Source organism: Topomyia yanbarensis, chromosome 3 (assembly GCF_030247195.1).
Source record: "Topomyia yanbarensis strain Yona2022 chromosome 3, ASM3024719v1, whole genome shotgun sequence".
Lineage (NCBI taxonomy): Eukaryota > Metazoa > Arthropoda > Insecta > Diptera > Culicidae > Topomyia > Topomyia yanbarensis.
The window spans coordinates 191,370,909-191,393,802 of record NC_080672.1 but is presented as its reverse complement, the minus strand read 5'-3'; the positions used below and the strand labels follow the sequence as shown (position 1 = coordinate 191,393,802).

Here is a 22,894-nt window from a genome sequence, read left to right as displayed (position 1 = left end):
TCGAAATGTAACTAGAGCAAATGATTTTTTATCGTTTTGAAATTTTCACAGTGCAGTAGGATTTCGTTTTTGGCAACAATTTTATTTTATTCAGTTACCAAAACCGGAACCGTGCCAAAAATAGAACCTTATTTTTAAAGTGTGGATTTTCAATTTACGACTTCCAAAATGTTTCAAGGATGTTTAATATTATGTAAAATGGAATGAGATGAAAGAAAAAATTAGCAAATTCAATTTTATTCATGTTTAATCAAATTCAGCCGTCATCCAGTAGAATTCTCGCGATAACGGGCATAGCTCAATCAGTAAATCGATTGCCTTGAGATTCTTCAAAAAAAACATTTCTCTAACCCAAAAAGAGGCAAATGGCCCTAAGGTTAAAATCTCTATAACCAAAATAAAAAAGTAAAATTCTCACAATCTTCGCGCACTTCTCGGGCGCAATACCGCTTGTTACGGAGGTGTAACATATTATTTAATCCCAATCGCTTTCATTCGGTCCACTGGACGTCAAAACTCAAACGATTCACTGCATGGTAGTGTTGATTTCGCTCCTGGGGCTGTTACCTCTTCTTTCTGAAAATTAATGAACAACTTTGTTTAAAAAACACAGCTCTTTTAAAAAATAATTACATTTGTTGATTCTCCATAACAAAACAATCGTTGATCTTTCAAATGCAAGTGTTAGATTGAAAATCGAATTGCAATGCTTGAAGATATGTAGGTTTGAAAAACAAAACATTTTTGTTGTAAAAATCACTTGCAACTGTTCAAACAAAATGGATTGAAACATCAGTGCTACGGTAAAAATATGCGCCAATGAAAGTTCCAAAAATCTCTAGAACAATGCATTTGAGAGTTAAACAACCCGATTTTTCAAGAGCCACCCTACCTCAAATCTTTTTAAAAAATTATAACAAATTAACCATTATACATCGCCCTGTTTATTCAGCAAACTTGTTCCCATTTAATTGTGTTATTATGTTGTAAGGCATTGCGCAGGTAAACTTCACACATCTAAACAGTCGATACTTTGAACACCCTAACCACAAGGACCACTCTAATTCCATTCATTTAAAAAAATCACCAAAAAACTAACAAATTTGCCAAAGACATAAAGCCAGGGCCGGCGGAAAGCGTGGGTAGTATGGGTAGTACTACTCACTCGAAAATAACCGAGTGGGTAATTACCCACTCGAAATTTTGAACCATTTCAAAAAATTTAAATGTGCAACGCATGTATCTCGCACTACACACATTTGAAAACATCGATGTACCACAATTCCATTTGCTCAAACGAACGTGATTTATTGTGAATGTAATGTCAGCGTATGCATTGCGAAAAGGGAAAAAATCCATACTAATGGACCCCTCACCCTATGCTTTCTACCCATTCGCCGCCCCTGCATAAAGCTAAAACAAACTATTTGGGTGCTATTAGTTTTGTATTCCTAAATATGGCTTTGGGACGCACTATGGTCAGCTTTCGATATGTAATGAAAATTAAGTGCCAAGTTTTGTAGCGAAGTCGTAATAATCGAAAGAGAAAGAGGCTCGCAATGTTATTAAGGTTCTATTGAAAATTTTCTCCAGAACTAGTCTTATTATGCATGTATGCGCTTTTCTCTGTTCTAGACTCTCAAATTGCAAAGACTCTGGGTCTTATTATAAAAATTGATTCCGTCAGACACTAAATAATTCATTTATATACTTATTGTAATCATTAAATACAACACGTATAGTGTAAAATTTAATTAACCCTTAAATGCATAACGCTGTTTTAAAACAACATTGCGAAAACCATCTCAAAATTATCACAGTAATGTATTGAAGCTATGAGACAACTTTCACAAAATTTTATAAAAAATTGATTTGCGCCTTTAAGGGTTAATATGACTCCAATCTTTGGAAATAAAGTCAAATGTGATATCAATAGATCTATTGTAAATTTTTAAAAGACTTATTAAGTACAACAAGACTGTTGCCAACAACCCAACGGCTTCAAATGGGTGATAATAGAAACATGGCGCAAATAGGCTCATCACCCTACCTCTTTTTTCGTGCTTTATGGTGATGTAACCCCTTAATTTACAAACCATTGATTTACTTGCAGTCGTGCCTGCCCACGCGGTTCTGTTCCCGTTTCGACCGCTGCCAGCTGATTCACGAGAACGCCAGTTTTGTGGAGTGTTCGAGTTACTATAACGCGTTGAAGAGTTAATGAATCTATCTTCGGATTGTAGAGTGTCGAAGGCCGCTCCGATGTCCATACATGATCCCAACAGCTGTTGAACATTTCGAGGAAAATGCTTCGACAAGTGTTGAATAAGTTCTCTTTCAGTCGGAGCAGGAGTAAGAAACCTAGCTTTGGTGACAATTCCCAGAAAATATTGGGCCATTCTTGACCCTTCCTTGGGGACATATGAGCCCCGTGCAATATCCTCTGAAACTTGGCGTTGCGTCGTGGGTCCCCAATATTGATCTCGGAAATAGTGTGTGAAAGCTCCATAGTTCTGGAACAAATACCCAAACCCTCTAGCCCATATCTTGGCTTCACCCACCAAGCAAGAGAGCGCGACAGGCAATTTATCATACTCCCCCAAGCTTTGATGTACGCAATACCGTTCCAGTTCGGTTAAAAATTCCACCGGGTGGAGATCGTCATTTACGCCACTAAATATCGGTCGTGGAAAGAGATTTCCTCGAGAAACATATCCTTCTGCGGTGGTGGGAACAGCCGAACTGTTGTTGTTTAAAGATGGACCAAGATCTGTGCCCCTCGGCCCAAGTGGTCGATATCCATGTGGAATACTGATACCAATTCCGTTGTCGCCAGGCCAGCCGTGTGACATCTGCTGCGGCAATAAATGACCAGATGCATATAAGCCAGACCACCGGCTACCGTGCGCATTCACACTTGCAGGGCCGAACCAGGCAGCGTTATGACTTTGTGGAACGTTAGGGTGAAGAATTGGCGCAATGTTCGGCCAATCTATTCTGGTCGTGGGAACCGCGTATTGTACTCCAGTTCCGCTATTTGATGGGAAAACCCGTTGACTGTCCTGCGTTTCGATAGGTCCACTGATGGTTGGTGGGTGAACCAACGCTGGGTTATTTTGTGGAGGTTTAGCCGCAATGTTTTGTTCTAACGCATTCATCCGATTATGCAGTGACTGGACAAGATTCACCAACGTTTCATGACACCTCCTATTCTGTTCTAATAGACTAGCCGTCTCTGATAAACCCTCATTGGATCCTAACGGTGGTCCTGCTTGTTCCGGATTCTCTATCTGCCCTACACCAGGCTCTCCTCCCGGCCCGATGTTTTGATCCCACGCATTGTTCACTACATTTGCATTAGCGGGAATTCCGTTTTCTCCGCCATTATTTAATTGCGAACCCACTATATCATCTGACCTCGCTGGGTTCGAATGCGGTGTAGATGAAAACTGCACTCGGTTCATTTGACCCTGAATAAACGGTCCAGTTGGGGAAACCAGCCAAGAGGAATTATTCATTTTGTTTATTTCACACACTGTTTGTTCCGATAAACGATCTCTTAATGTTTAACCTCTACCCGACTTGCTCTCGATCAGGCAGATACTCGCTCACTCATCGGAGTGTTTGCACTACCACCAATTACCCTTTGCTGGGTTACCAACACATTTTGGAATCACTTCTACATTTGCTGATCGATAACACTCAACGGTTGTCTCCTTCACTGCTCGAATCTGACAACCATTCTAATCACAATCGTATCTTTACTGGTTGTCTCTTTCACTGCTCGAATCTCGTAACAATTAGCTCCAATCGTATTTTCACCACTTCCTTTGTCCCGAGGAATAAAGCACTATGCAAATTATTACTCCCCGAGCAATTCTTACAATCAATATCCCGGTTGAGCCCCCAGATGTGACCGAACCCGCCTCGATCGGCCACGTAGCGTAAAAAATGCTTCTACCACCGTACTTATTTGGCAAACACGCGGTTAGTCCCCACTCGGAAATATAACCAATAAAATAAAGAAATCTCCCGCGAAATCCCCGATAGTTCACATCGACCTATTCACTTACCGATTAAAGTCGTACTGTCTCCTTGTATCCAAGTAAAGGCTCATCTTCACTCTTATTGATTTTGCGGCTAGGGTGGGCCGTTACAGCATCTGTGGCCAGAGTCACGGGGGTTTGAGTACCCGGAGTATTCCAGTATTAGACAAAAAGTGATTCACAGAGGTACTTAATTAGTCGTCGCGGGATTCCTATCATAATTTATATATGAAAAGTTGCGGAATTTGATAAGAAATCAAACGCACCTGGTTTGGTCTACTGCACGCATCTGTGGCCAGAGCTACGGGTGTTTGAGTACCCGGAGATCTCCCGGTATTAAGCAAAAAGATATTTCCAGAAGCACTCAATTAGTTGCCGCGGGATTTCTATCATAATTTATGTATGAAAACTTGCGGAATTTGATAAGAAATCAAACGCACCTAGTTTTATCCAGCTACGGGGGTTTGAGTATCCGGAGTATTAGACAAAAAGTGATTTCCAGAGGCACTCAACTGATCGCCGCAGGTTTCCTATCATAATTTATATATGAAAAGTTGCGGAATTTGATAAGAAATCAAACGCAATTGGTTTGGTTCACTGCACGCATCTGTGACCAGAGTCACGGGGGTTTTAGTATCTGAAGAATTCCTGGTATTAGGGTAAAGCATTAAAACTGCCAAAATATTCGACTTTATTCGTTTTCATTTTAGTTTCCAAGTGTTAACAATCACGGTAGGATAAAATTTTTGTTCGGGGATGTTATTTATGGAATTTAGGGGAGTGTGGTAATAGGAGAGTGTAGCGTATTTGGGTATCTTCGTGAGGAATAAACTAAATTTGGAGTAATTTTATTTCTTTTCCGATAGAATTCAATAAAAAAGTATTTTTTCGCTGCTATTTTCCATGAGGGCAGTAATAGAGTTTTTCCACATAAAGATGTCTCAGAAAAATTTTTTTTGGCAAATTCGATCGACTCGTCAATCTTGATGACGTTTTCAAGAGACTTCTTGTTTCATCAGATCCTATAATTTCTCTTAAATGTAAACGTCGAATTCAACGAGCACCGCTGGATATACCTGAAAATGCAATGCATCTACTTTTGAATTAATTGGCATTGAATAAATTCTCCTTATATAAATCATAAATTGTTGTCATAGCCAAATTATTTTTAATGAACACATTCTGTATTGTTGATATGTAAGCAAAACAGAAAAGGAAATACAAAGGCTTTAGGCAATTTCTTTTATGTCGCTATGCGATAAAATTTAAAACTTTGGTTAGTAAATTTAAAATTACATGCTTAAAAAAAATAATATTTTCCAATTTTTGCTCAAATATACTTAAAAGTATGTTCTTTTCTATGGTTCAATCCGAACTTACTTTTATTTGCCCCAATCAGAGATAATGACATTTGAAAAAGGGCTATTTATGAGCGAAAAGTTTCCATAACTTTTGAAAGTATAAAGTTAGACTTTCAGAGTTATGAAAAAACGTGGATTGAAGTTTTCTAAAAGCTGTTCAAAGGTTGTTTTAACAAAATATAAAATTTCTTTCGAACATTAACAAGTCTCAATTTTACATTTGGATTACTACTTGTAATGAACTTAAGCAGTTCATCTGTCTTTTTACCAGCAATAAGCAAATTCGCCAACTCTCTTCGACTAATATCCATATTTACTAGTTTTATTTAAAACGAATAAAATCAGAAACCTTTTTTGACAGTCGTTTCACTTATGCAAAGCTTGCTGCGATGAGAGAATGATATTTGAAAGTGGCTTTTTTCATAATACAACGATATGTGTGTAAAAGCTTTAATGCGTTGAACCTGCAAAACTGCAAACTTTAAATCTAAATTGCAAATTTTAAAAAAATAACGTATTCGCCAATTTTTGCTCAAATATACTAATAAGTATGGTCTTTCATGTGGTGGAAACAGAATTCAATTTTAGGTGCCCGCATCAGCGATATTGAGCCTTGAAATAGGCTATTTTTTAACGAAAAGTGTCCATAACTTTTTAAAGAAAAAAGTTAGACCTTCGGTGTCTTGGAGAAAAATACTCGGCTTGAAGTTTTCAATAAGCTGTTCAAAGGTTGTGTTAACAAAAAGTAAAAGATACGAAAGTTATACTAAAACAACGTTTTTTTCAGGAACACCCTAATCTTTTTTTTTAAATTTCTTGTATAACAAAAACTAAAAGAGATAGAGCTTTAATATGTTCAACAAATTTATTCAAAATAAGTTACTTTACAACTTTGTGGAAGACTGTGGAGCTCTATCTTTCATCAGTAAAAAGTTTATTTTCGTATTTTAGATAAATTAGAACCACCCTAATAACTATTCCAATAAAAAGAAGCATCTTCTAAAGTACACAAATTCATCCTAAGACATGATACGGCTAAATTATATAGGTTTGTCAGAAAGTAAAAATTCCTCCTAAATTAGCGATCTGGACCACTGTGCAATGTTATCTTCATGTGATTATATTTTGAAATGTTGGTGGAATGGGTTTGAAAGTGGAGGGAATGGGGAGTTAGTAGAGTGGGAGTGGAGGATGCGTCAGAAATTCTTCATCTTATTTCGGTATACGGGGTGGATGAAGGAAATGCGAGTGTGGTCCAAGGGGAGGGGAGTCACACAGCAAATTCCCATATAAACTGGTACCACCATGATGTTAAAATGATGTAAAACATATTAAAATTGATGTAACATTACTCTAGTTTGCGGGTCTGGATCACTAATGATCAATTAAAGCAGCTTTGACCACATTGGCCACCTATGATGGTTCATGACCGCCCCTGGGATCCCGCCAAGTTCCTAAGCTAATATCACACCCATTCCCCAACGAATTCTCTACCGATTTTTACAAACTTGATTTCAAATGAAAGATACAGTAATACTATTGACTGCTGCTGAATTTCATTCGGTTCTGACTGCGTTTGATTTCCTATCAAATTCCGCAACTTTTCATATATAAATTATGATAGAAATCCCGCGGCAACTAATTGAGTGCCTCTGGAAATATCTTTTTGCCTAATACAGGGAGTTCTTCGGGTACTCAAACCCCCGTAGGTCTGGCCACAGATGCGTGCAGTGGACCAAACTAGGTGCGTTTGATTTCTTATCAAATTCCGCAACTTTTCATATATAAATTATGATAGGAATCCCGCGACGACTAATTAAGTACCTCTGGGAATCACTTTTTGTCTAATACCGGAATACTCCGGATACTCAAACACTCGTAACTTTTGCCACAGATGCGTGCAGTGGACCAAACCAATTGCGTTTGATTTCTTATCAAATTTCGCAACTTTTCATATATAAATTATGATAGAAATCCCGCGACGACTAATTAAGTGCCTCTGGGAATCACTTTTTGTCTAATACCGGAATACTCCGGGTACTCAAACCTCCGTGACTCTGGCCACAGATGCGTGCAGTGGACCAAACCATTTGCGTTCGATTTCTTATCAAATTCCGCAACTTTTCATATATAAATTATGATAGAAGTCCCGCGGCGACTAATTGAGTGCCTCTGGGAATCACTTTTTGTCTAATACCGGAATACTCCGGGTACTCAAACCCCCGTGACTCTGGCCACAGATGCGTGCAGGGGACCGAACCCGTTGCATTTGATTTCTTATCAAATTTCGCAACTTTTCATATATAATTTATGATAGAAATCCCGCGACGACTAATTGAGTGCCTCTGCGAACCACTTTTTGTCTAATACCGGAATACTCCGGGTACTAAAATCCCCGTGACTCTGGCCACAGATGCATGCAGTGAACCAAACTTGTTGCGTTTGATTTCCTATCAAATTCTGCAACTTTTCATATATAAATTATGATAGAAATCCCGCGGTGACTAATTGAGTGCCTCTGGAAATATCTTTTTGCCTGATACCGGGAGTTCTCCGGGTACTCAAACCCCCGTAGCTCTGGCCACAGATGCGTGCAGTGGACCAAACTAGATGCGTTTGATTTCTTATCAAATTCCGCAACTTTTCATATATAAATTATGATAGGAATCTCGCGGCGACTAATTAAGTGCCTCTGGGGTCGCTTTTTGCCCACTGTGCGGTGGTTTGCACTGTACAAAAATAATCATCAAAAATTTTGGATTCTGGAACACACTCAATAACAAGACAATATTTTTCTTAAGTATCTCGTAACAACGCTTGGATTTTCACCTAAAAATTTTACCAAAATTGGCTTTTATACATGGAGTAAGCCTCGAAAACAACATGCCGGGATGTTGTTCCTGAAAAGCAAGATTCAATTGATATAAAGTTTTATAGCGAACACATTGAACGCGTTCTATAAGGATTCGTGCAGCAATTTTATTTTTATGCGATGCATTATTTCCAGGGTACCATCAACTTGTCACATACATTACCTGGAGCCGGAGTAAGCAGGGATTCCTTCGTCACATACTATTATCAATATAACTGAGAACCATAAATTGAAAATCAAACCACCTCGCAAACCGTACTCAAGGTAGACTAACAAAATTGCTTAGCAGATTCAATGCGGAATACAGGAAAAAATCTCACAATTGTCGCAATTTATTCTTAGTCACCTCTAGGTGGAATAGAGATTTCGAACAGAACATTGGAAAATACGTTTGTAACTTTGTTGTGAATATGAAACATTCAGGCTTACAATAAGTGCACTAAAGCATAAATGTTGTTTGTATATATATCGAGCTCGTTACAGCTATAAAACTTCATTCATGATAACAATTTTAATTAACAGCTGTTACACTAAATTTTAACAATATAACTGACGACGTTATAAACAATAGAAGTTACAGTTTGCTATACAACAGAATCTGCCGCGTGCTACATGACAGATACCGCAATGTGCTGAACATAAGTTTGAGCCTGCCCGTTCGTCGAGTTCGGGTGGGCTGTAGCTAGTGCGATATCGTGGGCATCATCGAAATGCGCCGCATATTAAAAGAGCGCCGCGTGTGTCAAAAACTTCATTTATCTGGACAGAAACAAAAGGATAAAAATATCTTTACAGATTATTGAAGGTGAAAGTTTTCCGCGTCATTTGACAAATTTTTTATAGCGCCGAGAACACGAACATATTTTAAATTGTTTATTACAAATTTATATAAAATACTGCTATTAAAACAAACATCCGTAAATATATATTCATATGATAATGCAAACATATATATATGTGTAAAAAATCATTCAGTTATCTTAAGTTATAAGAAATTGAAAAAGTACAATTTTATTATTTTCAAAAGTTTAAAAGCCTATAATTTAAACAAAAAAATCAATTTTAACAAAATATTTATACCAAAAGATACACTCCATGTCCCCTATACAAAAAAAGATGGGTGGGTAATGTCTGCGACATAACCGGAGAGATGTAGAATACATAAGGAACACATTCTTCAAATATGTTGATACTCATTGGAATTTTCGGACAAAAGGTGATTTGGGCGAGGAATATTTCAAATTATTCTTTACAAAAATGATGGTGGTCCTGAAAAGTACCGTTTTTGTTGGCGTTGTTGGCCTTGGTGAGGGAGATGGCTAACGATGAAATGAATTGTTAGCATGAGGAAGTCGCATAGTACTGGTCAATGGCAGAACAGATAATAATTGATTCCTGAAAATCAATTTTTCTTTATTCATGTAAATTATACATACTTACAAATCTAATAGAATATTCCTGGTCATATTTCTGAATCATTAGTGCGAACATTGTGTAATTTGGTTAAGTACAATGAAAGTTACAAACTTTCCAAACTCGCCCTTCTGTTCCTTCCGAAATATTGAAATGGGGTGTCTATATTAAACCGTTAGTCGTGGTCACAATAAAAAAAGATGGGTGGGTAATGTCTGTGACATAACCGGAGCGTCGTGACTTCAATTCGAGACGTTAATTTAAATCTAATAATATTCAACAGAATCACGTTTGAATGGGAAATTTTCAAATAATTCTCTATGGTAATAATGGTGGTTCTGAAAAGAACCTTTGGTTTCGGCGTTGGTGTTGATGGTGATGCGCTGGATTGTTGGATATATTTGGCATGATAGTTACGTGCCTTGCGAACTGTTTTGTAGCCTCGAACAAAACGACAAGACTGGCTTCTTCGGGTACCATTACGGCTGAATTTTATAAGCTTAGCTCGACTTTGAAATCCTGCACAATCTCACGAATCAGACGCTGGTAGGGCCATTTTGTTTGCTACTAGCACGGAGCTGCACAAAAAAATCATTTAATGCAGTTAGTTCACGGAGACTGCCAAAAAGCTCGAATAGAAGCATGCGACTTCAACGTTTCTCTTAAACACATGCAATTGAAGCAACACTGATCACTAGAGGGATGGTGAGGGAACACGCACATTCGTTTTGGTTATACTGATAATAGCAGCAGAAAGGAATGAAAAAGCAGTGCACGAAACGAGCGAGAGGATAATTTAAATTTTTGTTCCGTGTGCAAGCTACTTCTTTCCACACAACGTATTATGTTGCTTGTTGAAAATTTGTTACAGACCTTAAAATGAAAGTTTCAGTTTAACTCTCACTAGAACACAATTGATTGGTCCTGAAAAGAACCGTTGCTTTTATGGTAATCAAGCTTGTTGATTGCTGAGTGAACGTCGATTTTTTCCCGTTTCGCTTTGTGCTGTGATGATGCACACGTCGAATCTAATAATAGTTTGTTCATCCCCCTCTCTCTGTTCATGCGATGAATACAATGCCTGATGAGTGGCGTAGTTGAGTAGAGGCTGGCACAATCTAGCTTAGAATTGCTCACACAGCATTTCGTTCGATGGATGAAGCAAATTCTTCCGAATGCCACGCTCACTGAATCTGGAGGCAGCATTTTCATGCGAATGTGATTTTCGCCACTCGTGAGAATTTTTTTTTAAAGAATGTGTGTTGTGTTTGGCTGCCGGATAAAGAGTCAGTAGATAAAAAGGCTACCAGATGCATATCGTTCGAACGTGTGCAGATGCCCAGTGATTTGCAAAGAAATTATCGCGCTTCCAATGATGTGTGTGTGTATTACTACCAACCATTGCAGCAGGTCCACCGCCCATAGCACTGGGCTGTCCTCTCATTATAAATTGATCAAGCATTACCCACTAACCATAATCACGAGCCATTGCATGAAGAGTCAAAAAGGATATGGGTGATAGGAATGAAATTGTCGCCATTTTTCGGTCTATAACACTATAAGGAAATATTTTGTATTCTCTGCAAACTTATGATTAAACGATACTATAGTCACTGTGCTATAGTGTTTTTAAACTGTTCATCAAAACTTTTTTCTTTTTCAAATATTTGGCACAGTGTATTGCGTAAGACAGAGTTATTCGGAAATTGAGTCTACAGGTCCAATGCAAACTATCCTAGCAAGTGCAGTCGGAAACAGAAATTGAATGTCAAAAAAATATACTTCATCAGTAAGAATTTTTGTAGAACAAAATAACGATGGAGTTATTTTTAATTTTCGCAAGCAAATTATAGGTAATTATTGTATGCAACTTTTTTCAACACTAACATATAAATTCTACGTTGCAATACGGGTTCTACAAGGTAGAAGAACCATATTTTAGAATGAATTGAGTTTGATGAACCGTATAATTTGAAATAATATAAATTGTATTTAAACTGACATTTTAATGATTTTCATTTAATGTATTTTTATATGTATTCTATCATTGTAAGCTATTTTGTTAGTGCTTCCATCAAATAGGTCATATATAATAACAGTTTACTATATTACATTAAGTTTAACATTTACAAGTTTTCCTACACATATCCGATCAAAATGAAATAACAGAATTTTATTGCAATGCTGTTTTCGTAACAAGTTGAGTTGTAAATGTAGCAAACTTATCGAAAAAAAAAGATTTGCATATAAGAGCAATATAGTATCCAGTCGGTCCTTGAGAAAGGCCTAGGGGACCTGGGTTAATTCGGACCTAGTAAGCGTTCAATGGCGAATCCAGGGGAAGGGTCTTGCGGGTCCGGACCCCTCCCGAAATTTTTCAACTTGTTGAGGAATTTTAAAATAGTTTCTATTTTAATTCATTTTAAATTAGACCACCAAAAATGATTTTAATTAAATGAGGTTATTGTTCAAAGAACATTTCAAAATCGAAGTTTCGAACCCCCTCCGATTTTTTTTTTGATCCGACCTTGTAACGGTTTATGAGCTATTGATCTGAAATGTTTTCACCGACTTGCTGGACTTATTTTTTGCTGGAAAGCCTGATCAATTACACATATTTTAGCTGATACGGTTCGATCTCTTACTTTTATTATGTATAAACAGTTCACCGTAAAAGTACATCAGAAGTTTGAATTACCCCAATCCTGGAACACTAGAACTTTTCTTTCTTATCGATATGTTAAACATGCATTATAACTGATTAGTCTTTAAACGAGAGAAAGATTGTAATAATCGATTTAGCTGTCTGCAACAACGATATATGTTAAGTAATGTTCATATACGAGTAACCACAGACATTTTCTGAATTTAAATGAGGTATTAATTTTATAATATTTATTTTATGGCTGTACGTGTAAAAGATTTTGTCTGTAATAATTTGCAGACTGAATTGGCTGTTCTTTATCTTTTGGATGAAAATAAAAAAAAATGTTTTTCATTATTTTTTGTGAGAACGGGTAGTTGGTTAATCGATTACCTTGTACGCAGCTCACCCCGCACATAGGGTTAGAGATTTTTCCAAAAGAGATTTCTCTAACTCGAAAAGAGGCGAATGACTCTAAGGTTAAAATCTCTATAATCAAAAAATTGAAAACAAATTTTTTTTTGTGGAATACATTGAAGACCCGATTGATAGTTGGTAGTTTGATGGGCTTTAGCAGACGAACCGAGTTGATTTCGAGTAAATCCTTACTTGAGTATATTTTTCATTTCTTAGAGATCCGCAATTAAATTAAGAAATTATGGACTTTTAACCCTAGAACGGTTTTGTGGGGTACATTTGAACCCCAGGGCTATTCGCAATCCCTGTAATTCTGTTACGGTTTATTTTAACTGCAAGCAATCTTTGTCATAAATCATTTTTATTATTAAACTTCCATTATACCAGGCGATACCTATTCGTTTCACTTGATCAACTTAACAGTGCCCGTTTAAAATTTGTCTGGGGTACAAATGTACCCCACAAAACCGTTTACGTTAGTGTTTTGTCATGCGTACATAATTGGGAAAACTGATTATATCTTTTTCTGTAAGCAAAATATCGATACATAGTAAGCGAGAAACTTGTATAAAATAGTGTAAGCTGCAACATTGCTGAACAATAGAATTTGTTATTTAATAAAATAAAGCTACTACAGCAAAGTAACTATAAAATGCGCTTGGATCATTATCGTAATTTTTGCTTTAGCGGATGAATTTTAGTGCTGGGGTATAAATGTACCCCACAAAACCGTTTACGTATTGAAATCGTCACGAAACCGTTGTAAGGTTAATAAATTGTAATGATCTTTGTTTTCAGTTTACTTCAGGCACGTAGTTTTCGGACCGTGCTTCGCGCGGATTCTCCGCGGAAATCGCCGAAAGTTCTGACGTCTTTTAATTATTCCACAAACAATTTCAAACTTGCCTAATTTACATCCAAAAGAAAAAATAACCTCCCCTTTAGAACTTTATTCTCCACACCACAATATATATTGATTTTTTTACAGATCGACTTCGACGAATCAAGTTTTTATGAGAAACAAAATTCAGATTACCCAATTGTTGTCACTTTAGCTACTTTATGCTCCATACGAGACGCTTTTCTTAAATAGACATTGTTGATGGAAAGTATATATAATTCGCATACTTTGAGAAAATTTAATATGGATCCAATCTATTTTTTGTTGTTTATTACACCATGATGATTGCCTAAAATGTGCTTTTTGCAAATTTCGTATCTAGTGATATCCCAATAAATAGAAGACGAAAGCAATATATAAATCTTCAAATATTCAATTCCGCCGTAACGTCTCTTATGTACACTTCGAGTGTATTGAAAACTTAAACCGCGTTTTTCTCGAAACCATTTTTTAGCTGATCGAAATGTAACTAGAGCAAATGATTTTTTATCGTTTTGAAATTTTCACAGTGCAGTAGGATTTCGTTTTTGGCAACAATTTTATTTTATTCAGTTACCAAAACCGGAACCGTGCCAAAAATAGAACCTTATTTTTAAAGTGTGGATTTTCAATTTACGACTTCCAAAATGTTTCAAGGATGTTTAATATTATGTAAAATGGAATGAGATGAAAGAAAAAATTAGCAAATTCAATTTTATTCATGTTTAATCAAATTCAGCCGTCATCCAGTAGAATTCTCGCGATAACGGGCATAGCTCAATCAGTAAATCGATTGCCTTGAGATTCTTCAAAAAAAACATTTCTCTAACCCAAAAAGAGGCAAATGGCCCTAAGGTTAAAATCTCTATAACCAAAATAAAAAAGTAAAATTCTCACAATCTTCGCGCACTTCTCGGGCGCAATACCGCTTGTTACGGAGGTGTAACATATTATTTAATCCCAATCGCTTTCATTCGGTCCACTGGACGTCAAAACTCAAACGATTCACTGCATGGTAGTGTTGATTTCGCTCCTGGGGCTGTTACCTCTTCTTTCTGAAAATTAATGAACAACTTTGTTTAAAAAACACAGCTCTTTTAAAAAATAATTACATTTGTTGATTCTCCATAACAAAACAATCGTTGATCTTTCAAATGCAAGTGTTAGATTGAAAATCGAATTGCAATGCTTGAAGATATGTAGGTTTGAAAAACAAAACATTTTTGTTGTAAAAATCACTTGCAACTGTTCAAACAAAATGGATTGAAACATCAGTGCTACGGTAAAAATATGCGCCAATGAAAGTTCCAAAAATCTCTAGAACAATGCATTTGAGAGTTAAACAACCCGATTTTTCAAGAGCCACCCTACCTCAAATCTTTTTAAAAAATTATAACAAATTAACCATTATACATCGCCCTGTTTATTCAGCAAACTTGTTCCCATTTAATTGTGTTATTATGTTGTAAGGCATTGCGCAGGTAAACTTCACACATCTAAACAGTCGATACTTTGAACACCCTAACCACAAGGACCACTCTAATTCCATTCATTTAAAAAAATCACCAAAAAACTAACAAATTTGCCAAAGACATAAAGCCAGGGCCGGCGGAAAGCGTGGGTAGTATGGGTAGTACTACTCACTCGAAAATAACCGAGTGGGTAATTACCCACTCGAAATTTTGAACCATTTCAAAAAATTTAAATGTGCAACGCATGTATCTCGCACTACACACATTTGAAAACATCGATGTACCACAATTCCATTTGCTCAAACGAACGTGATTTATTGTGAATGTAATGTCAGCGTATGCATTGCGAAAAGGGAAAAAATCCATACTAATGGACCCCTCACCCTATGCTTTCTACCCATTCGCCGCCCCTGCATAAAGCTAAAACAAACTATTTGGGTGCTATTAGTTTTGTATTCCTAAATATGGCTTTGGGACGCACTATGGTCAGCTTTCGATATGTAATGAAAATTAAGTGCCAAGTTTTGTAGCGAAGTCGTAATAATCGAAAGAGAAAGAGGCTCGCAATGTTATTAAGGTTCTATTGAAAATTTTCTCCAGAACTAGTCTTATTATGCATGTATGCGCTTTTCTCTGTTCTAGACTCTCAAATTGCAAAGACTCTGGGTCTTATTATAAAAATTGATTCCGTCAGACACTAAATAATTCATTTATATACTTATTGTAATCATTAAATACAACACGTATAGTGTAAAATTTAATTAACCCTTAAATGCATAACGCTGTTTTAAAACAACATTGCGAAAACCATCTCAAAATTATCACAGTAATGTATTGAAGCTATGAGACAACTTTCACAAAATTTTATAAAAAATTGATTTGCGCCTTTAAGGGTTAATATGACTCCAATCTTTGGAAATAAAGTCAAATGTGATATCAATAGATCTATTGTAAATTTTTAAAAGACTTATTAAGTACAACAAGACTGTTGCCAACAACCCAACGGCTTCAAATGGGTGATAATAGAAACATGGCGCAAATAGGCTCATCACCCTACCTCTTTTTTCGTGCTTTATGGTGATGTAACCCCTTAATTTACAAACCATTGATTTACTTGCGATGTTTTTTTCTGCCAAATTAATTCATGATTTATGTTATTGGAATGCCTTGAACACTGCGCCTAATTTCACGACAGACGTGCGCGCTTTCATTTAGTATATCAGGTAATTTTTCACGCAATATTTTGATTCCCGGAGACGGCAGCAGCCCATTAAAATCAGTTCCTTCCTAGTCAGGGAAGCGAGGCAGAACACTTTATAGCCACCAGCCGCTAGCAGTATTCCGATGTTCGTTTTCCAAGAGAATCAAATACGTAGATACTTATAACCAACGCGCACAAGAACAGCAACAGCATCGGCATCGAAATGGCGTTCACGAATGGCATTCAAGCGAAAGCGATTCATTCAATTATTGCGAATTTCATTCTCATGATTCTTGGCTCCGAAAATTCGTGCGAGTGTGGACTCACAGCCTCCACAAAAATGGTCTGAAGAGAATGGCATATGAATGAACCTATGCTGTGAGTTAGTTTATTCTCTGTCTCCCGTCGCTCTCACTCTCTCGAGCTTGATTTCGGCTCTCGTTTTCAATCTGTTCGATGGTGCTTTCAAGTATTGCCTTTCGATAAATCTAGCACGGAAAGCCATTCGGCAGATGAATTTAATTCGCATTCAGGCGAATGAAAATTATACAACCTTGATGGTAATTTACGCCCACTCCCAGCGGACACTGTGAGCCAGTTCGATTTCTTTTGCGAGAAAGTTACTTACTTGGCGCACTATTTTGTATCCTCAAACAAACCGACCAAGTAGGCATCACTGGCTTCATTACGGCTGAATTTTGTAAGCGTAGCTCGACTTTGAAGTAATACACAACATTACGAACCAGACGCTGGAATGTTAGCCAGCGGATTAGTTGCTCCGTTGTCCTTTAGTTGGGGCGAAATACTGGCATGGCGACAGTTCCTGATCGGTAGTTGGTTGCGATGGGCCACCAGTAGCTGGGGCACTTTTTCGGACCGTCATCATTGCCAACTGCTTTCCTCCGGTGGACTGGCTGCTTGCTAGTGCTTGAACGAATACGAATGATGAGAAAAACCGACCGACCAATATTCATATATGAACACACGAGAAAGCACTACTATCGCTCTCTCGCTCGTTTTCGTGCCATTCCTGTGCCTTTCCTTTCCGTTCGGCTACCAATACAAGCATAACCAAAACGAATATTCTGTCTTTCCATCGCCTTCAATCTAGTGGCCAGTGCTAGCAAACTTGCATGTTCAGTTTTTCAATAACAACATTCCAACAATATTTTCAAAGAATGTTGCAGATTTGAAAAGAAGAAAGGAAAAGATTTTCACAAATTTAAATTCTTTTGTGTTATTTGCTAGCGCTGATAAAGGCTATTTAATTTGCTACTAGCAAGGAGCTGCACAAACAAATCGATTTATGCAGTTAATCAATGGAGGCTGCCAAATAGTTCGAATAAAAGCATGCGACTAGTGTACTTTGCACGTTCTATATTTTGGGAAAATACGCACATTCGTTTTGGTTATGATGATATTAGCAGCAGAAAGGAATGGAAAAGCAGTGCACGAAAACGAGCGAGAGAGGATAATTTAAATTCTCTTTCTTTCCTTCCACACATCGTATTTCTTATATAGCTTTCTGAAAATTATTTGTTATACACCATAAAATGTAAATTTCAGTTTAACTCTTATTAGAACACAATTAATTGGTCCTGTAAAGAACCGTTTATTGCTTTATTGCGGGAGCATTATTCAGACGCAGTCCCCGCGGACACGGTGAGCCAGTTTAATGTATTTGGCCTGAAAGTTATGCGCTTGGCGCACTATTTTGCATCCTCGAAAAAAACCGACCAAGTAGGCATCGTTGGCTTCTCGGGGTATCATTACGACTGAGCTTTGTAAGCGTAGCTCGGCTTAGCCGTCCTGCACAATCTTACGACCCAGACGCTGGAACGATAGCCTACAGATTAGTTGCTCTGTTGCCCTTTAGTTGGGGCGAAATTCTTGCAGGGCGACAGTTCCTGATCGGGTTGCGATGAGTCACCAGTAGCTGGGGCACTTTTTCCTACCGTCGTCATCGCCAACTGCTTTTCTTTGGTAGACTGGCTGCTTACTAGTGCTTGAACGAATACGAATGATGAGAAAAACCGACCGACAGATATTTATATAATCGCGCTAATATGCACTACTATCGCTTTCTCGCTCGTTTCGTGCCGTGCATGAGCGTTTCCTTTCCGCCCGGCTTCTAATGGCCTAACCAAAGGAATATGCCGTCTTTCCCCCACACACTGCTCTCGTCCAGCACCCCATTCCGAATAATCATAGGAACAAACATGTAGTGAACCTATATATAAACTTTTCATTATTTTATTGTTCGGTTGGTCCACCATATTGACGGCTCTGTGCGGGATGGGCTGAAAATTTTTCACTTTTCCGAGTCGTTTTCGAAAGATTTTTCTAAACACAGTGTTTTGTTATTAGTGCATGTTATACATACTTCAAATTTTAATACAGCATAGAGGAACATATTTTCAACAAATTGGCCTAAAAATCAAATCGTTCTGTTAAGTATGATAAAAGTTATTAACGTTCAAAATCTGACGCGGCGCCGCAGCGGATATTTTGAAACGGGACCCCTAGATTGAAAGCTTAAATGTATTCTACATTGAAAATATTTTTCATGAAAATCAGTGATTTAGTGGAATTTTCGAGGCCCACTTGACGTGGTTTGTCTCACCATTTATATGGAAATTTATCGTTTGAATGCATTGTTCACCACGCAACTATGAACCTGGAACTCCAATCGACAAAAACAACAATGGAAACCTGAGTCGAATGGTATATGAGATTCGGCCTTCCGGGCCTCGATGAAATAGTCGATTTTCGGAGCGATTGCATAATCATTTTTATAGGGAAATGGAAAAAATGGATATAAAATGAAAATTTGAAAAACGATGGTTAGAGCTTGCTTGGAACAAGTCAGTTCGTCAACTCATAAGAAATCCTGCAGTAGCAGTGAGTTATATCTAACCCCTCTACACTGAGAAATAAAAATATGCAGAGTTAGCATACTTTCTATTCCCGCCTCTTTTATTCTACTGGGATTTTTATGCATTTTCTAGTATATACTTCTAGTAAGCATGTAATGAGCGGATAGACCGAATATGTTCAATGCATAAAATTTACAGTAGAAGAAACGAGAGGCAGACAGAAAAGTATGATATCGATGAAAAAATATAGTTCTGCGTGTATACTTGAGTGATTTCTCGTGTGAAGTATGCAAAGATTCGTACTACTTAAATACTCCATCACTTCGAGCTGCCTCAAATTATGTGATGAGCGTTTGCATCACTACCAATTATGAGTTAAATCCCATTTCGGCTACAGTATGATACAACACACTTTTTAAAAAGTTGCGATTCTTTAATAGAATGTATGATTACAATTAGAACGGAATTATTTTTGGAAAAGTTGCCTATTTCTGTATGCATTTACCGAAGCTCAGTGGTGCAAATTTTCATTTTCAAAGCCAACTTTCAGTTCAATCAAACCCAACCACGATTCAAATTCAAAGCCTCCCTCAATCATTCACTTTCAAGTTGGCGGGATTTTCATGACTGAATCGTACGTCTTCATTTCAAATTGATGCTTTTTCATTTGAAATTGAAAGTGAATGGAAAATGATTGAGCAGATCGGCTGTTTGAATGAGTGATGCAAACCAACAACTGCGAATTGAACATAGTAGGGCATGATTTGAGATTTGTTCCTCCTTCAAAATCAAAATAACATATTGAGATATCTGACGTTTAATTTACACACACTATGATCCCGTGTATCCCTATAAACGCGTTTTGTTTTCCTCCCAATTTTTTGCTGTCAAAAAAATTTGAATTTGAAATTATTAATCTGGTTTTTTAATCATAATGGTGCTCAAATGTACTGTGCCGTCTTGTAAAGTGTAGACTGGAAACGGGTTTAAATTATTTCGACTACCCGGTTCGAAGCCTTTGAAAAGATGCGATGAAATGCGCACAAAGCATTTAATTCTACGAAAAACCCGCTGGATGGAGGTATGCAAAATCCCTAGCAACTCCAAGCCCCACCATCGTGTGTGCAGCCGGCATTTCATTTCTGGGAAACCATCGAAACTAGAGGATACTTCTAACGTTGACTGGATACCAACATTGAACCTTCCGGAAGGGCTTGACGATTCCAGCGCTAAATCTGAAACATCAGGTACTTTTTCGACAGACGATTCTGCATCAGCCGTCGGAGTCTCGACTGATTCGATAAGCTATGAATAAGTACAACACATTTTATTATTCATTGAATGAAATATTACAAATAACTTCCTTCGTTGTTAGATGGAACGCTGTCGTTAAACTTCAGAATAAGAATGTAGATATTATTTTTGACAATGAGCCAGACTTTAACTTAACTGAAAGTGCCTGGGAAGAATCTTCAGCCAGTATCTTCGCAGATGCCAATTATACATACAATTTTAAACGGTATTTCTAATTAGTAATAACGTATTCCATGGAACTGTCCTATGATATACTTACAGCGTCGACGCTGTTGCTGTGCGTGGGATCGATACTCAACGAGCTAAGCGTGATTGCCGGGATCTGCCACTGGACGATGATTTCACACAGTCCTTTAAAAACCTGTATAATTTAAAATTCATCAAATATGTCGTCAACTTTTTAATATTTTACTCTAAACTGTATTGATAGGTCTGATGCAATTAACGAGAGTATTGATAGTATCACCCAGGGCAATGTCCAGCTTGTACCACTCCAATCAGGCAACGTACTTGTAGGCGAACAAAGTTCTGCATCTTGCACCAGTACGGCAACTTATAGTCAAGAAGACAATTCTATGTTTCTCGATCTCGAGCAGTTGCCAAACGATTCATCAACTTTACAGATAAAAGATACGAACGGACCATTTCAAAGTGACGCCTGCGTTCAAACCAATCAACATTGAATTAAGGATTTAATGAAATGGGAACAGAAAGTGAAGAAATGTGAAAAAAAGCATATCATACCTTAAGGCTCACCGGGATCGCCTGAAGAAACGTTTTATAGTAGCGCAACATGAAACTGTCTTATCGATTTCATCGTTGTTAGAAAACGATACCAAATGCAAATACTTCACGGTACTTAGCAGTGGTCACGTCTTAAGACATTTGTTTAACGCTTTAGAATGTGATATACCATCACTTGACTGGCTTAATAAGGAAAAGCTTCTAGTGTTGGCATTTCGTAAGTTACGATTAAATGAGGCATTTTGTAGCTTGGCATACCTGTACAATTTACCCGCCACTGCAATTTCAAATTACTTTTTTCAAACCATTCACGCAATATATCCGTTAATGAGAGAAATGATAAGATTCACTTCAAGAGATGTCTTGAACGACATATGCTTGACGACATATGCCACAATCCTTTCAACAGAAATATGGAAACTCGGTTACTATCATTATAGATTGCTTTGAAATCAACATTGAAACACCAAATTCAAGAGCAATGATTGCAAACGCCAACGTATATTCCAATTACAAAAGACACAAGACCGTGAAGATTCTCATAGGTATCAGTGCAAATGGCAGCATTATTTTTATATCTGAAGCTTTTGGGGGCCGTACATCGGACAAAGAAATCGTTAAACAGTCCAGAATTATTGAATGTTTGGAAGACGGAGATTTTATATTGGCTGATAGAGGATTTCTTATTGAAGATTTACTGGCACCGATAAATGTGAACATATCCTATCCAGCGTTCAAAAAGAAAAATCGACAACTAGAACCTCTTGACGCCATTCGTTCACAAGAACTATTATCTCTGAGAATTCACGTGGAGCGAGTGATTGGAGTGCTTCGGCAGAAATTTTTAATTCTGTCGGATACAATTCCCATTAGCTTATTGCAACGCTGGAACAACAACGTTTTAGTACTGGATCAAATAATAATAATTGCAGCAGGCTTGGTAAATTTATGTCCCAGTGTCGTAAGCTATTAATATTTTGTCATTTTTATTTTACAAATAAATAACAATTTGTCAGATTACTTCATTGTCTGTTGACCAGTCATCTTTCCTAGAAATAATTATGTATCTTTGTAGACTTGAGCTAAGAGGCAGGTTATCGTTAATAAACATGAAAAATGCATGATCTTAGGCAATTTCTCTTGGAATGCTAAATAAATACAACTGGACATGCATTTTAACGCACGCCTATCGGTGGGAAGTAAATTCCAGGTTTATATGCAAAATTCTAAGTAGCGGTATGTACCTACAAGAGTTTATTTAGCTTTACTCTACAATATCATTCTGATTCACTTATTTTTTTATTTCATGGTTATTTACTACTCGCTGTATTTTTTTGCCAGAAGTTCTGGTAAAATAACATTTTGAAAAAATAGAATTGCTTTCTCTTGCCAGTATAACCAAAGACTATCATTCCGCTTTATCTCAAATACTAACACTTGCGTGGGAGACCAAACAAAGAAGTAGCCGAATGCTGCTTTGGATAGATATACTTGCATCAACGCTTGATAGTAGTACTTGTGATTTTGATTTAAAAAAACATCTTCGTTACAATTTTTATATAGAAAAGGATCTTTGAGATTGAGAAGCACTTCTATCATATCCGGACAATCTCGTGCCGAATAAGGGCATTTAACTTCCACTGAAATAATATCA

The 22,894-nt window shown here is 37.2% G+C and overlaps 1 protein-coding gene across 17 annotated transcripts in view; it reads right to left on the bottom strand.

Annotated features, from left to right (window-relative positions):
• The window catches only part of LOC131690091 (uncharacterized), a 547,209-nt gene that overhangs the window by 41,893 nt on the left and 482,422 nt on the right, over positions 1-22,894 (bottom strand). The gene's annotated exons all lie outside the window — the stretch shown is intronic.